The 14,146-nt window shown below is 44.5% G+C and overlaps 1 long non-coding RNA gene across 1 annotated transcript; it reads right to left on the bottom strand.

The window, feature by feature from the left end:
* Positions 1-2,881: 2,881 nt before the first annotated feature.
* On the bottom strand, positions 2,882-6,224 carry LOC132025812 (uncharacterized). The gene is made up of 3 exons (XR_009406700.1): positions 5,829-6,224; positions 5,451-5,712; positions 2,882-4,792 (listed from the first exon to the last, which is right to left on the bottom strand). It is a non-coding gene; the product is annotated as an uncharacterized LOC132025812 (long non-coding RNA).
* Positions 6,225-14,146: the final 7,922 nt, after the last annotated feature.

Genomic DNA, 14,146 nt, shown 5'->3' with positions numbered 1-14,146 from the left:
AGAGCAGACCTTCCTCTACCCAGGAGGTGCCATCAAGGGAGGACGATGATACATGCTTCTCCCAAGACCTCCTCCTGCCACAGCCACTCTGAGAACAAGGAAGGAGAGACAAGCAATTGGGTGACTCACCTTCCCATTTGGGTCTAATATAAGGGACTTGATTTCCACTGACTCATATTAAGGTTCCTGGATGAGAAAGGTCTAATGGTGTAACTCTTCAGCTATGAATATGTTTCAAGACAAAAGAGGGTATTTATGCTATCATTTCATTCATTTTGAATAAGATACTTTCAGGAAGGAAATTGGGGTTTTCCTAATAATATCTAAAACTGTGAACATTGGTGGATGCAGTCTCCAAATCACCTCCTAAAAGATCAAAACTAAAAGACCAAAACTCTTTTTCTGGGAGAAAACAATCTCACAGCACTCTATGACAGAGCCAGCACTAGCCAACTTTTAAATCAGTCCAACTAGTATGATTTTCCATTGTAATTTTTCAAAATACTTCATTCTCTCAGGATTTCACAAGATTTTAACATTCTGCACTTCAGTTTCCAGAGGTTTTCACTAATTTATCTTTCTACTCTTAAAAGCAAATAGCGATTTCTGCCATTTCTAAAGACTATCTCAAGGTCTAGACACCTATACAAAGCTCCGTGTGGTAAGACCATTAGGGATTTCGTAGAGAAAGAGCCAGGTTAAAGATCACATGTACAAAAGGGCATTTTCTCTTAAATAAGATATTTTCTTCTTGTTCTTCCTTTGCTCCATTTTTGTTAAAACAAAGATAAACTCGAAATGGATAAAAGACCTCAATGTGAGACAGGAATCCATCAGAATCCTAGAGGAGAACATAGGCAGTAACCTCTTTGATATCAGCCACAGCAACTTCTTTCAAGATATGTCTCCAAAAGCAAAGGAAACAAAAGTGAAAATGGACTTCTGTGACTTTATCAAGATCAAAAGCTTCTGCACAGCACAGGAAACAGTCACCAAAACAAGGAGGCAACCCACGGAATGGGAGAAGATATTTGCAAATGACAGTACAGACAAAAGGTTGATATCCAGGATCTATAAAGAACTCCTCAAACTCAACACACACAAAACAGACAATCATATCAAAAAATGGGCAGAAGATATGAACAGACACTTCTCCAATGAAGACCTACAAATGGCTAACAGACACATGAAAAAATGTTCATCATCACTAGCCATCAGGGAGATTCAAATTCAAACCACATTGAGATACTACCTTATACCAGTTAGAATGACCAAAATTAGCAAGACAGGAAACAACATGTGTTGGAGGGGATGTGGAGAAAGGGGAACCTACTTACACTGTTGGTGGGAATGCAAGCTGATACAGCCACTTTGGAAAACAGTGTGGAGATTCCTCAAGAAATTAAAAATAGAGCTTCCCTATGACCCTGCAATTGCACACCTGGGTATTTACCCCAAAGATATAGATGTAGTGAAAAGAAGGGCCATCTGTACTCCAATATTTATAGCAACAATGACCACGGTCGCCAAACTGTGGAAAGAACCAAGATGCCCTTCAACGGATGAATGGATAAGGAAGATGTGGTCCATATACACGATGGAGTATGATGCCTCCATCAGCAAGGATGAATACCCAACTTTTGTAGCAACATGGACGGGACTGGAAGAGATTCTGCTGAGTGAAATAAGTCAAGCAGAGAGAGTCAATTATCATATGGTTTCACTTATTTGTGGAGCATAACAAATAGCATGGAGGACAAGGGGAGATGGAGAGGAGAAGGGAGTTGGGGAAAATTGGAAGGGGAAATGAACCATGAGAGACTGAGGAATCTGAAAAACAACCTGAGGTTTTTGAAGGGGCAGGGAGGGGCGGTGGGAGGTTGGGGGAGCCAGGTGGTGGGTATTAAGGAGGGCATAGATTGCACGGAGCACTGGGTGTGGTGCAAAAACAATGCTGTTATGCTGAAAAGAAATTTTTTTTTAAAAGTAAAAAAAAAAAAAAAAAACCCATATTATTGTGTTTGAGTCTTAAAATAGCATCTCATTTTGTCTTCCACAAAAATAACGCTAACTGTCACTTTAATCAAATGCATATACTGAGTATCATCCCTTGGCGAATTTGACATTTCTGACCTCAAGAAGTTTTCTGTCTTTTGCTTTCCTGGCAGAAGGAGAGAACTATGCAGCTTTCACAAGAATACATGTGAACACCGCACTGGGTTCGTTGTCTACTGACTCAGTCTCTTGAGGTTTTTCTCTTTGCTTTCTACCCAGAGTCTCTTCAATACCCTACTTCCTTCTACTGAAGGACTCACACAAACTTTTTCATCCCCTGGTTCCCAATTTAGTGTCTCCTTCCCAGGAAATCCTCTTGTAGGTCCTGTCTTAGGCTAGGAGAAGTCTTCTTTGTGTTCACTGGCATTGGATCTTTTTTTCCCCTTTTCTACCACTTGTGACAACTGTAATTATCAGTTGTCATTTCACCGGCACTATAAGCTTCAAGAGTAGACGTGCCCTTTCTGTCTTTTAAGGTAGGTTTATCCAAGTGACTAACTCAGGACCTCCTCAGAGTGTGCTCTCAATAAATACAGTTGCCCAACAAAATAGCACCACGTACCAAACTAAGAATTTCACAGGGTCCAATGGAGCATAGACGAGAGTCATCTAATTGAGGCAAGAAGTAATATATAAGCTGAGATCAAAGATGTCCATCCACATACCCAGAGACATATACAAAAGTACAGGGGAAAAGCCAAGCGTCTAAGGGTCTAGGGAAATGTAAGCAGAAGGAAAACCATACACAAACACCTGGAAATGAAAAAGAGTAAGCTGCATTTTATACTTGCATGATTTTATTAGTTCTGATTATATTACCCTGAAACCTGGATTTGCCAGACTCTTGCTCTGTCCCATAAATGTGAAAGCTGGTCTAAAAGGTCATGGAAATACCAATGACCCCTCGTGTAGAAGAAGAGAATTATATTCCATACAAGAAAAAGGGGCAAGCTTACAGGGGCCAGAATGGCAAAACTGTATCAGCTACGATCTTTTATCTTTCCTTCTTTTTCTTTTTTTTAACTTTCTTTCGTTGCAATTAATACATAATTATCTTAGCAAAAAATGACAAAATCCAGACCACAAGTCACTGAAGCAAAATGTAACTTACCTGAAATCCCAACATCTGGGTAACCTCATGTGCGCCCTTTCCAATTCTCACGGCATAGGATACACATAACTTTTTATGAAAATGGCATCCTACATTAATCAATCATCTGTAGCCCATTTTATTTTTTAAGACCTTGTGATCATCTTATGAGTGCACTGGAGAGGGAGCAAAAGATTTAAGGAGTAAAATGTAAAATGCATAGATGTCTTGAAGTGCATTTGGAACGATGGTAATCTCACGGAGTATGACTTTTCAAACCCTGTGTTACAGTTATGTCTGTCATGCACGAACTGACATTCTCCACTGTCCTATTCCCTCACCCCGAGGAGCTGTACAATTTCCTCCAGGCTGCATTCCACTGTTACTCCTGTTACTTTCATATAGAAATCAGTACTGCTGATTCACTTCCCTGGGAAAGTGTTTTCCTGGGTTCTGGTAGATGGGTCACATCAGTGAGCACTCAGACACAAGTAAGGTCCAATCACACAGGTGACTGCCCTTAGTGGTCTCCAGCTCCCACCACTCTTTTTTTTTTTTTTTTTTTCTTTTCCTGAAGATTCATTTATTAGAGAGAGAGAGAGAGAGAGAGAATGAGCAGGAGGGGCAGAGGGAGAGAGAGAGAATCTCAGTCAGACCCATGTTGAGCGCAGAGCCCGGCGCGGGACTCGATCTCAGGACCCTGAGATCCCAGCCTGAGCTGAAACCAAGAGTCGGATGCTGAACAGACCACACCCCCCGGGCACCTCAAGCTCACAGCACTCCCAAGTGTCTCTGGTCTGAGGAGGTGGCCCCCCGTCTCCGTGGACTTACTTCCCGTGCTTGCTGCTCACGATTCCTTCTCAAGATGAGGCGACTTTCTCTTCCTAAAGCATCCTGAAGCAGCCCACGTGAGCCGAGGCCACTGTGGAGAGAGGATGAGGAAGGCGAGCCGGTCTGCTCCCAGGCTGTCTGTTGGCACGCTGGCTCCTACAGCCATGGCCTTGAGAAGTCCTGTTCACTCACGCTCAAGGCCACGGCTGTAAGAACAGCCCTGAGACGGAGGCACTCGGGGCCGCAGGGGGGGCTGCCGGCGCGTCTTTCTCAGGCCTTGCAACACGGCGCTCGTTGTTTGGAAATGGACACTGCGAGGTGGCCTCTCAGCCCCGTGCACACTCCTGACAAGGAAAAGCAGTTGCTGTTTGTGTCTTGCCGTGGTCTTCAGTCTCCAATTTCAAGGCTACGCAAGGTGGGCTTTGTTTTTCTTTTTCTTTCCTTTATTTAATTATTTATTTTACTGATTTTATTTTCCTTGGCCACTTAAGTGGTTAAAAGTCTATTTAAATGTATTATTCTTTTCTCTAGAGAGCCAACAAGATTTCCAAGATCAATATTATAAACTTCAGGGACAATTGTGAACGGGTTGTTCAAGTTAATACGGCAAGCCGTCCAATGCTTGCTCAGTTGTCTTCTCCAACACATGGAATTAGAAGTCTTGACTTGCCAGAGGGAGCTTTGGCTGGTAATTGAATATAAAAAACCAGGACTATCTCTGACACTCTCCCGATGATGGTGAAGTCTTCCCACTTGGCAGGGTATGGATTGGAGGCCTCTTAATACACATTCTCTCAAGATATCTCCCTGAAAGTTCTACAGAAAAAGATTCATTAGGCAACCCTGGCATTTAATCAGCGATGATTATCTATTTTTTGCCACAATGATCAATGACAAAAGAAGAACAGTCGATATTTGTGTCTGTGAGATACAATCTTCTCAAGCCCAACTGAATTGTATCAATAGTCAATTTATTTTCATTTAAATAATGCATTTCCAACCAAGTTTGGATTCTGGTTGTGACGTGCTGTCAGAATAAGAAATAGACTGGCTGCTATTGCCTGGGTTGGAAGTACATTCAACAGTTAAGCAAGTGATTAAACATTCAGGACTGTTGCCGCTGCTTAATTATAGTTGGAAGGAATATTTCAATTCATAAAACTATTTGCACGCTGCTGTCATCTCAGCTAACTCTTACATAATCAGCAGCTTCTTGACCCTGCCATGTTGGTCTCCTGGGATAGTCCCTCCACTTTACCTTTATTATTCTGTGTGCAGTCTCTCAGGAGATCCTTCATACAGAGCAATGCTCTAACTGCTGAGGATAGGTCCCCTAGGGTTCCTCTCTATCCTTACCGGAAGACCAGCCTGATGCACCCATCTCAGCAGGGTTGAAGTCTGCCATAAGGAACCGTGCAAACCCACAGAGGTCTGGGTCTCCCTGGCAGGTCTTCCTAGGTTTTTGCTAACTTACGGCTGCTTTGGTGGAATTATCCAGACGGCTTCCAAATTCAGGCTGCAACTTCTCCATCCCCCTCGTGCAGATCCATGCTGTAGGTTTTTTCTCCTTTAGATGACTTCACGTCATTTGCCAAATGCGGCTGGTCTCCGAGCCCCTCCCTTCCAGCCAGGGCCCCCTCCTCCCTGAAGACCACAGAGCAGGTCACAGCAACACCGCCTCCGGGTTCCTTCCGTTTATTTGACGTCTTGAGATTCTCCAGGGTGTCTCCCATGCCCTTCATAGAAAAAAAAAGAAAGAAAAAAAAAACAAGGAAAAGCATTTTTAAGGACTTCAACCCTTTTAGAGGTTGGTGTTTTTTCAAATTCTGGAAGTCTCCATTATCATACTTACAGAAGCCGATTACACACTTTACACACTTGTTCTCTCTATAACTGAGAAAGGCAAGACTAAAACTGGAATCCATCCATCCGCTGAAGGCAAGGATCCCAGGCAGGGGTGGGGAGAAGCGCAGTGCCCGATTCATTTACAAATGCTCCAGGAAGGATGCCCGTGCTTGTGAGGATTCTGTCCCTTCATCAGGCTCCTGGTCTGTGTGTCCGCGGCATTGAAATCAAAGGACCTGCCTCCATCCAGGAGGTGCACTCACGTGCTGGTAACGACAGGCCTCTACCGCCCTCTCCCGCTGCCACCGGGGCTCGGGGCTCGAAGGAGAAAGAAAGGGGGAGAAGTGTCTGGGGGACTCAGGGCTCCCCTTTGAAACTGGAGCCCGGCTAAGGGTGTTGGCATCCGCTGATCCACGCTTAAGTCTGCCCACCGGGTAAGAAAAGTTCAGCGCTGCAACTCCTGGCAGCTACAGACATTTTTTTTTTTTTTTTTTTAACAATAACAACAATAACAAAAAAAATTAAGAAAAAAAAAAAAAACTTGGCTGTAATTTTTCTTTGTGACTCAGATGTTTACAGGAAGAAAACTGTTCAGTTTCTCTGGCTGATGAAACCGAAAGTCATAGATGTTGATGGCAGGAGGAGTTTCGAATGATTTCATAGGGACACACTCCGGGCCTGAAGGACGGCAAAGCTGGACACAGCCGGCCCTCGTCCAGTGGCTCTCGCTGTTGCCTTTGCCTTGTCATCTTTCAAAACATTTCATTCTCCTCTGCCCTTCAGGCGACCCTAACATCCTGTAGGTCTGAGTGTGAGATCTTTACTGATTTCTCTCTTGCTGCTACAAGCGGTGATTCTTTATATTTCCTGGAGGCCTCAAGAGCTACATACCAGGGCAGTGGATTAGCCTTGGTTGTGCCCTGGGACATTCTCCAAATGGATGGAACCCAGTGCTTAGCTCGTCACCCTAAGTTCACAAGGGGCAGAATTCAGTCTGGTTCTTGGAGTCGGGGAGAGGGACCGACTGTGTTCAGGAAAGTGGAAACCGCAGTGGTTTCATCCTAATCCTTCATGTACCTGCGAATAGAAGAGTTACCCTGTACTGTACCACCACTGAGGCCTGAAGACAGCATTTGGCTGTTGCGGATTTTAGAATCCATCCTGGGGGCAGCGTGCTGATGTCGAGAAGCGGGCTTTGGCTCTCTTGCCTGGAGGAGGCTCTGGGAACTTGCCGGCTGGGGTGGGCGCTGGGGTAGGGCACAGCGGGGTGGGAAGAGAAAAGTATTAGGCAGTGATATGAAGAAAGAAAACATATCTGGACACAAACTATATTCTGTGGTATTATCCCAGTTTCACAAAACAAGAGAACACACGCGCACACACACACAGCAGAATGCTTCGCAAGTTCACGGGCACGCTCACTCAAGCGCATAGCGCCGTAGTGTTGTCCTAAGTGCCACGGGGCCGGCTACCACGGGTGGCGGACAGCATTTCAGGTCATGGCAGACAGGCTCCCCGGGCTCCTCAGAGGCAGAGGCAAGTCTGCTGAAGGTTTGCAGGAAGGAAGTGGCGGGAGTTCATCTGTTATCTACGTTGTGAAACGCTTTAGTCTTTCTGCATAGCCTGGTACACAACGGCTCCAGGTGTGCTCGAGAGGAAGAGAACATTGAAATGTAGGTCTTAGAATTTCCCAAGTAGTACATGCAGTTTTTCATTTAACCTCTTTAAGTCTGGGGTCAGCTTAAAAAAATATTTTCTGAGATTTTTTTTCTTTATTTTGTCTGTTTAATAAGTGAAAAATGCTAAAATCTTGAAACGTAACAAGGACTTTGTCCAATTTTCCATTCAGTTTTCCCAATTTCTAATATAAATATTGCACGTATATATATGTGTGTATTTATATATGCATATATAGAGAGAAAAATAAGCTATAGCTATTTTTAGTAATATGAAGGAATATAAAATGATAACAAATAATAGATTTTTATTACTATTAGGAAATACATAATTACAACTATTGTACATTTCAGGGTCTTCAAATTTTTAGGCTGAGGACCCCTGTAATCAAAAGACAGATTAACGGGAGCAGAACAACTTTAGGTGCAGAGTGTGAGGACCCCACCAAGAAACGAGCCACAGAGGCAGCCGGAGGCCGGTAGACCGTTCTGAGCCAAGCAGGGGGCAGAGGTCTGAGGTCCTGAAGGTAGGTGATTCACAGGCAGATGAGCAGAGATGTCTGGTACCCAAGCTTCGCCCTGTCAGGCAGAGGAGTGTCCTGGTTATCTCTGGTCATCTCTCCCCCCGGCGCAGGCCCGCTCTCTAAATTCTTTTAGGCAGGTCGAAGGGAGGAGAAGGACCTCTCCTGAGCAGCTCCAGCTCCACACACGGCCAAGTGGCCCCTGAGGGGTGGGCATCCCGCTGACCTTCAGCAATGAAATCCCACTTCTGCCGAGGCTCTCTGTCTTCCAGTCAATTTCTAATTAACGACTGAGATGAACTTGTCCGATTAGATCACAGTTCGTGTGACAAAACTCCCCCAACTCTTCTTCAACACTGAAAAGACCTTTTGTCAACAACATATAGGTAGATGAAGAGAAAGTACTTTGTGTCTTCTGGTTTTGCCCTTTATGTGTTTTATTTATTTGCTTATTTATTTTTTGAGAGAGAAAGGGAGAGAATGTGAGTGGGGTGAGAGGCAGAGGGAGAGAGAGAGAGAGAGAGAGAACCTCAAGCAGACTCCATGCCCAGTGCGGAGCCTGACGCAGGCTGGATTGCACGACCCTGCGATCATGACCTGAGCCCAAATCAAGTCAGACGGACGTTCAACCAACGGAGCCTCCCAGGTGCCCCCTATTAAGTTTTCATTTTGATTCTACTTAGTTAATGATGCAGTCTCTGTGGAAATCATTATTTCAATCTGTACCTTTATTCTATGCTTCCTACTTCCCTTTTTTGTCAACATTTTAACATGCGTTCCCCGAAGGGGATGATGTTCCCATCGTCCCCTCAGGACAGGTGACTTGGGGAGCTCGTGAGCGTCCTCTCCTCACTCCTCAGCCGCGGGTCATCTCCTCTCCATTTTGTTTCTCTTCAGTCCTGGTGTGGTTTGTTTGAGACAGTGACAGACCTAATTAAGATGGTTGTTCATTCTTACCTACCTTTTATCCTGAATCATTTCCTGGCGTTATTTATGTGTTTTCTTATTAAATTTGATTTCCAAAATAGTGTTTTGGTGGATGTCTCCCCCCCCGCCAAAATCTCCTGGTTGTTAGCTGTGCTGGTTAATACCAGACAATCACTTTTTAGGTCCTCACATTAAAATAAAATTTTGGCTAGATATAAAACTCTAGTTTTTCAAAATTAGTTTTCCTTTGATGTAGGTTGGGGACACCTCCCTGAAGCCATTAGGGTTCCATAGGGTTTGGAATTCATATTTTGAGTAACTTAAGAAGGGGTATTTAATTCATACACTATACGTAGTATATGATGTAGATGGCTCAGCGGGGTCTAGGTTATGACCCCGAATGGAACGTACTGATACTTGTACAACAAAACATGTAAAGCCACTAAAGCAATCCCATTCCATAAATACTCGATCCTGCTCTTGGGAGCAAGGAGAAGTCCAGCAAGAGAATGATGGTGGCACACGGACACAGAGAACGGGCTCCGACATCCAGTTTATTGCCTTGGTAGGGTTGCCAGAGCAAAGAAACCCAGAGTCTAGTTCCGTGCCTGCCTCCTAGGGACTCTCAATAAGTATATTTACTCAATGAAGAAATAAATATTGAGTACTAACAGATGAGTCAGCACAGCTAATAAAGGACAAGTAAGTGTCATCTTGTATTGAAAACCATTAGTAGGGGAAAAATCTACTTCCTCCAAACAATAACAGACACTATCATAGAAACGTGACAGAACAACGGAGTCCGTCCCAGGAGCAGAGCCAGCCTCTGGGGATGGTGGCAATCCGTGCATTCCCAGCTAGGTCACCTTCCCCCATACTTTCAGATACTTACACAAACCCCACACATGACCTGCTTCAACAAAGCGCCCTCTCTCTGTCCCTGCTCCTTATACCTCCCTGAAATTAATTACAGGTGCGATCACATCCTGAAAGAGCTTCTCATCAGTCTTAAACTGAATATAATTCCTTTACCCCATCTCTTGTTCCTTTATCAAACATGCAGTTGGACACACCACCAGATCCTACAACTTTTGCTCTTTACAAGGTATATGTTTATTAAGTGACTCCTGATCTCAAGACGATTCTTGCCTTTGGTTGGTCCAAGTTCAGAGGGAAGCTGTGGGGAGATGGCCAGACACGCGACCCGTAGAGGTGGCCACAGATGACGGCTCATTCTTTGTGTTCCAGTGCGCATTCCCACCTCTCACTTCTGCCCACCCACACGCTTCCCACTTATGCTCCCACACCATGACTTTTGACGTGTGCTCCCTTACTACTTTTCTTTTGTTTGGAATCCCTTTCTCTTGTCTGCTCTTTGTCTCAGTCTTTTCCAATGCTGACCCAATCCATTTTGGGTTAAGTCCTTCCTGATGCCCCACCCAGAATAACTCAGAGCCTTTTTTTTTTTTTTTAATTTACTTATTTATTTTAGAGAAAGGGTGTGTGCAAGCAGGGGGAGGGGCAGAGGGAGAGAAAATCCCCAAGCTGACTCCACTGCGTGTGAAGGCTGACTCAGGCGGAGATCATGACCTGAGTCCAAATCAAGAGTCAGACACGTAATCGACTGAGCCACCCCAAAGACCCAGCTCAGATCTTCTTACTGCCTCCTTTCTGGTAGGGGATTTGTCACAACTAAAATAAATCTACGGTTTTCTTCCCTATTAGAAATAAATTCAGATTATAGATACTTTGTTCAGAGGCAACAAAAGCCATGTGAAGAGTGAGTTCACTCCTGTGTGCATTAAATCCTGTCCCAGACCATGTTCCGCTGGGCGATGCTATCGACTCTGCAGTTACCTCCATGCAGGGCACAGAAGCCTGTGTCTGGAGGGAACGGGCAGGGGACTTGAGAGACAGGCATGAGGGGCGCTAAGTCACTGTCCTATAATCTAGTTTCCAACCCACACCCACGCTGCTCTCTGACTCAAGCTGCCAGCCTCCACCACCCCATACATCCCAGCTAAAGACAGACTGCTGGTATACTGGCTTTCTCAGTTTAAAAAATGTGTATTTTATTTTGTTGTTAGTTCCAAGAACCTGTATTCTTATTCTTCCTGGGTTCTGCCAAAGATTTTGTCTATGATGTAGGTTCTTGATGCTTTTGTATTCAGAACTGAAAGCAGACTACCTGTACCTTTTATTTGTTCTGCCATGTTTCCCTTCAAACCAGGAGCACAGAAGTGCACGAACAAACACGGAACAAGGGATGGTGGTCTACAAGGCATCACACTGGAGGGAAAAATAATCAGCTGCCCTTCTGAAATATTATGCAACCAAACTTTGTCTTTGAGATCTCTACATTCTATTGTTGTGGAAATATTTTACTTAACTGATTAAAATGTGGGAATATTTTACTTAACTGATTTTTAAAGGGTAATAATCAAGCCATTCCTGTTGATGGGATTGCATTACTACGGATGACTGATGTGAATACAGAGACTTTTCTTTATAAGGTGCTTCTGAGATTTTTGTCAATGGGGTCATCATAAACCATAAAACACTGTGCATCAGAGAAGACACACAAACTCCTATCTATCTGCCTTAAAATGACAATGACAATAATGTTATTTGCATTTATTGAGCACCTAAGGTGGGGAAGGGGAGAACTCCAGGACCAGTGTTCTTTCTTTACACACCTCGTTTTTCTCTTTGTTACATGTCCCCGTGAGCACGGTATTGTTGCTGCCGTTTCACACCAGTAGAAAATTTCCTGTTGTTTCTTAGGAGCTCAATGTGTATTTACTGAACGGATGCATGGATAGGTGGATGGGTGACGTGCTGGCTTCTCACCAAGGCCACCATCATGCAGTTGTAAAATCTGGCTTGGGTGCCCTAGGCTGATGGCCAAGTTCTACTTCATCATGAAACACCAAAGTCCCATCATGATTTTTAAAATGCCAAGATGGTCATGGTCAATTATTTGAGACACTCTCGCACAGAAGGGGTGAAAAGTTATTCAATGTTGTTGCTGATAGAAATGAGTAGTCCTGGGTGTCTGGGTGGCTCAGTTGGTTAAGCGACTGCCTTCAGCTCAGGTCATGATCTTGGAGTCCCAGAATCCTGCATCGGGCTCCCTGCTTAGTGGGGAGTCTGCTTGTCCCTCTGACCCTCTCCCCCCTCATGCTCTCTCTCAAGTAAATAAATAAAATATTCTTTAAAAATGAGTCGTTCTGGGCTAAAAATAACAGACAATGTTTGAATTTAAACTTTGAATTTTCTAGAAAGAGGAATGATTTAGTTATTAGAGCTGTTCAGAGTAGAATGAGCTGTCTCAGGGGACAGTGTGCTCTCTGACACTCCCTCTCAGAGCAGAAAGTGGTCGGCGGCCTGTCAGGAGAATACAGAGAGATCTCTGCCCTCCGAAGAAGAGAAACTCGGCCTCCCCAGGAAAGTTAGGTCCATGAAACAGGGTTCTCAGGAGGTATGCAGGTCAAGTCTCCCTTCCGTGTTGAGAGCATGGGAGAGACACAGACTCCAGAGAGAGGAGGGCATCACCACCACGTGACCCCCAGCACGGCAGCCACTGTAGCTCCCACTCAGCGGTACCCAGGGAGCATTCGTGTACCCAGGATCTCGCTCTCCCGGACAATCAGTCAGGGGCACATTTCCCTGTGTGATCTCCTTATCATTCAAGCCTCTGGCTTTCCTCTTACAGAGCTCTCTCAGCCCTGATCACACCTCCTCTGAGCTCCACGCCCTCCTGTTTTTCAGCTCCCTCCCCGTAGCAGTCTGTCCCCTCTGTTGACTATGGACTCCGACTCCACTCACGGTTCACCCAGGTCTCCTCCACCTTCCACGAGTTGAGGTCGTGGGCAGAACAGAGCGCAGCACTCTGAGTGTGGACAGGCAGTGGCTAGGCAGGGAGAACATTCCACAAAGGAAAAGTGAAACCCACAGGAAACAGAACAAAACCTGGTTTCCTAGCGGAATAGTTCAGGGCAGCTTGGATAAACGTTCCCATCCAAAGCTGATGTAAGAATGACCAGGAGGAATGTTAGTGTCGTGTAGAAATGTAATTGACTTCCTATACATGGCGTTGGTAACTTCGTGCAGTTCTGCGTAATTACTGCCACCCTGAAACCATCTCTAAGAGCTACAGCTTCTAACTTCAGGTAGAAAATACAGTGCAAGACACAACTGGTTCCTTCTCGAAAGTGCCGTAGACACTGCCAGGCGTCTACAGGTGCACAGCACCGTGGGCTTATACCATCACTTACATGGTTTCATTTGGCCTTCATAGAAATCATCAGAGAGAAGCCACATTATTCAGGCCATACACAGGCACACAGTCACACACACTGATACACACAGACACACACACAGATACGCATGCTCCCACCCACCCACACACAGACACACAGACACAGTACTATATAAAAGTGTTCACGGTTTTTGCTGTAATTTAGAACTGAACTCAGAATCTTAAATTTGATACATTTGTCATTGCTGAGGCAGGAGAGAGACCATGCTAGGGAGTATTCCATCCACAAACTTTCTACCATCTTGCACGTCAATAATACCTTTTGTTTCTTTCCCTTCTGATGCTCATGAGGTGATATCGTAAAGACTTCAGGAACACAGAAACATTGACTCGGGTCCACAGAGCCTCTTCTCTTGGGCCAAAGAGTCTTAAGCCCTCGCCTGAAACTAAAAGGGAATCCAACTCTGAGGTCAAGCCCTGCCATCAGTTGTAAATTATTATGCTTTTTTCAAAATTCCAATTCATTTGTCCTTATTGCTAAGTAAATGTGCATAAATTGTGGTTTTAGTAATTTGTGGTAAGAATCTCGCAAAATTAGGTATTTATGGTGGGTTGGAAGCTCAATATTAGCAACAGTAAAGAATCTCATCTCCATTTTAGAATGGAATCGTATCGGGGAGATCTTGAGAGCAAAGTGAAGCCTTCAAATAAAGCAGAGTAAAGGAACTTTCGTTCCAGAAGGATCATCAGAGAAACCTTCCCAGAAGATGGTCTATCTGAGATGAAGTGATCAAATAAAGAATGGGAGTAGCAGAGATAAAGGCAGAGAGGTGGGAACATACACCTTGTCCCATTAAATTGAGGGTCAGAGGATAGGAGCTCAGGTGAGTCAGAAGCTGATACGTTCATGCACTTTCCCTGCGTCGTGCTCTAAAGATGA

This window comes from Mustela nigripes, chromosome 10 (genome assembly GCF_022355385.1).
Source record: "Mustela nigripes isolate SB6536 chromosome 10, MUSNIG.SB6536, whole genome shotgun sequence".
NCBI classification, from domain to species: Eukaryota; Metazoa; Chordata; class Mammalia; order Carnivora; family Mustelidae; genus Mustela; species Mustela nigripes.
Note: the sequence above shows the minus strand (reverse complement) of the source record. Positions and strands in the feature narration are given on the sequence as shown.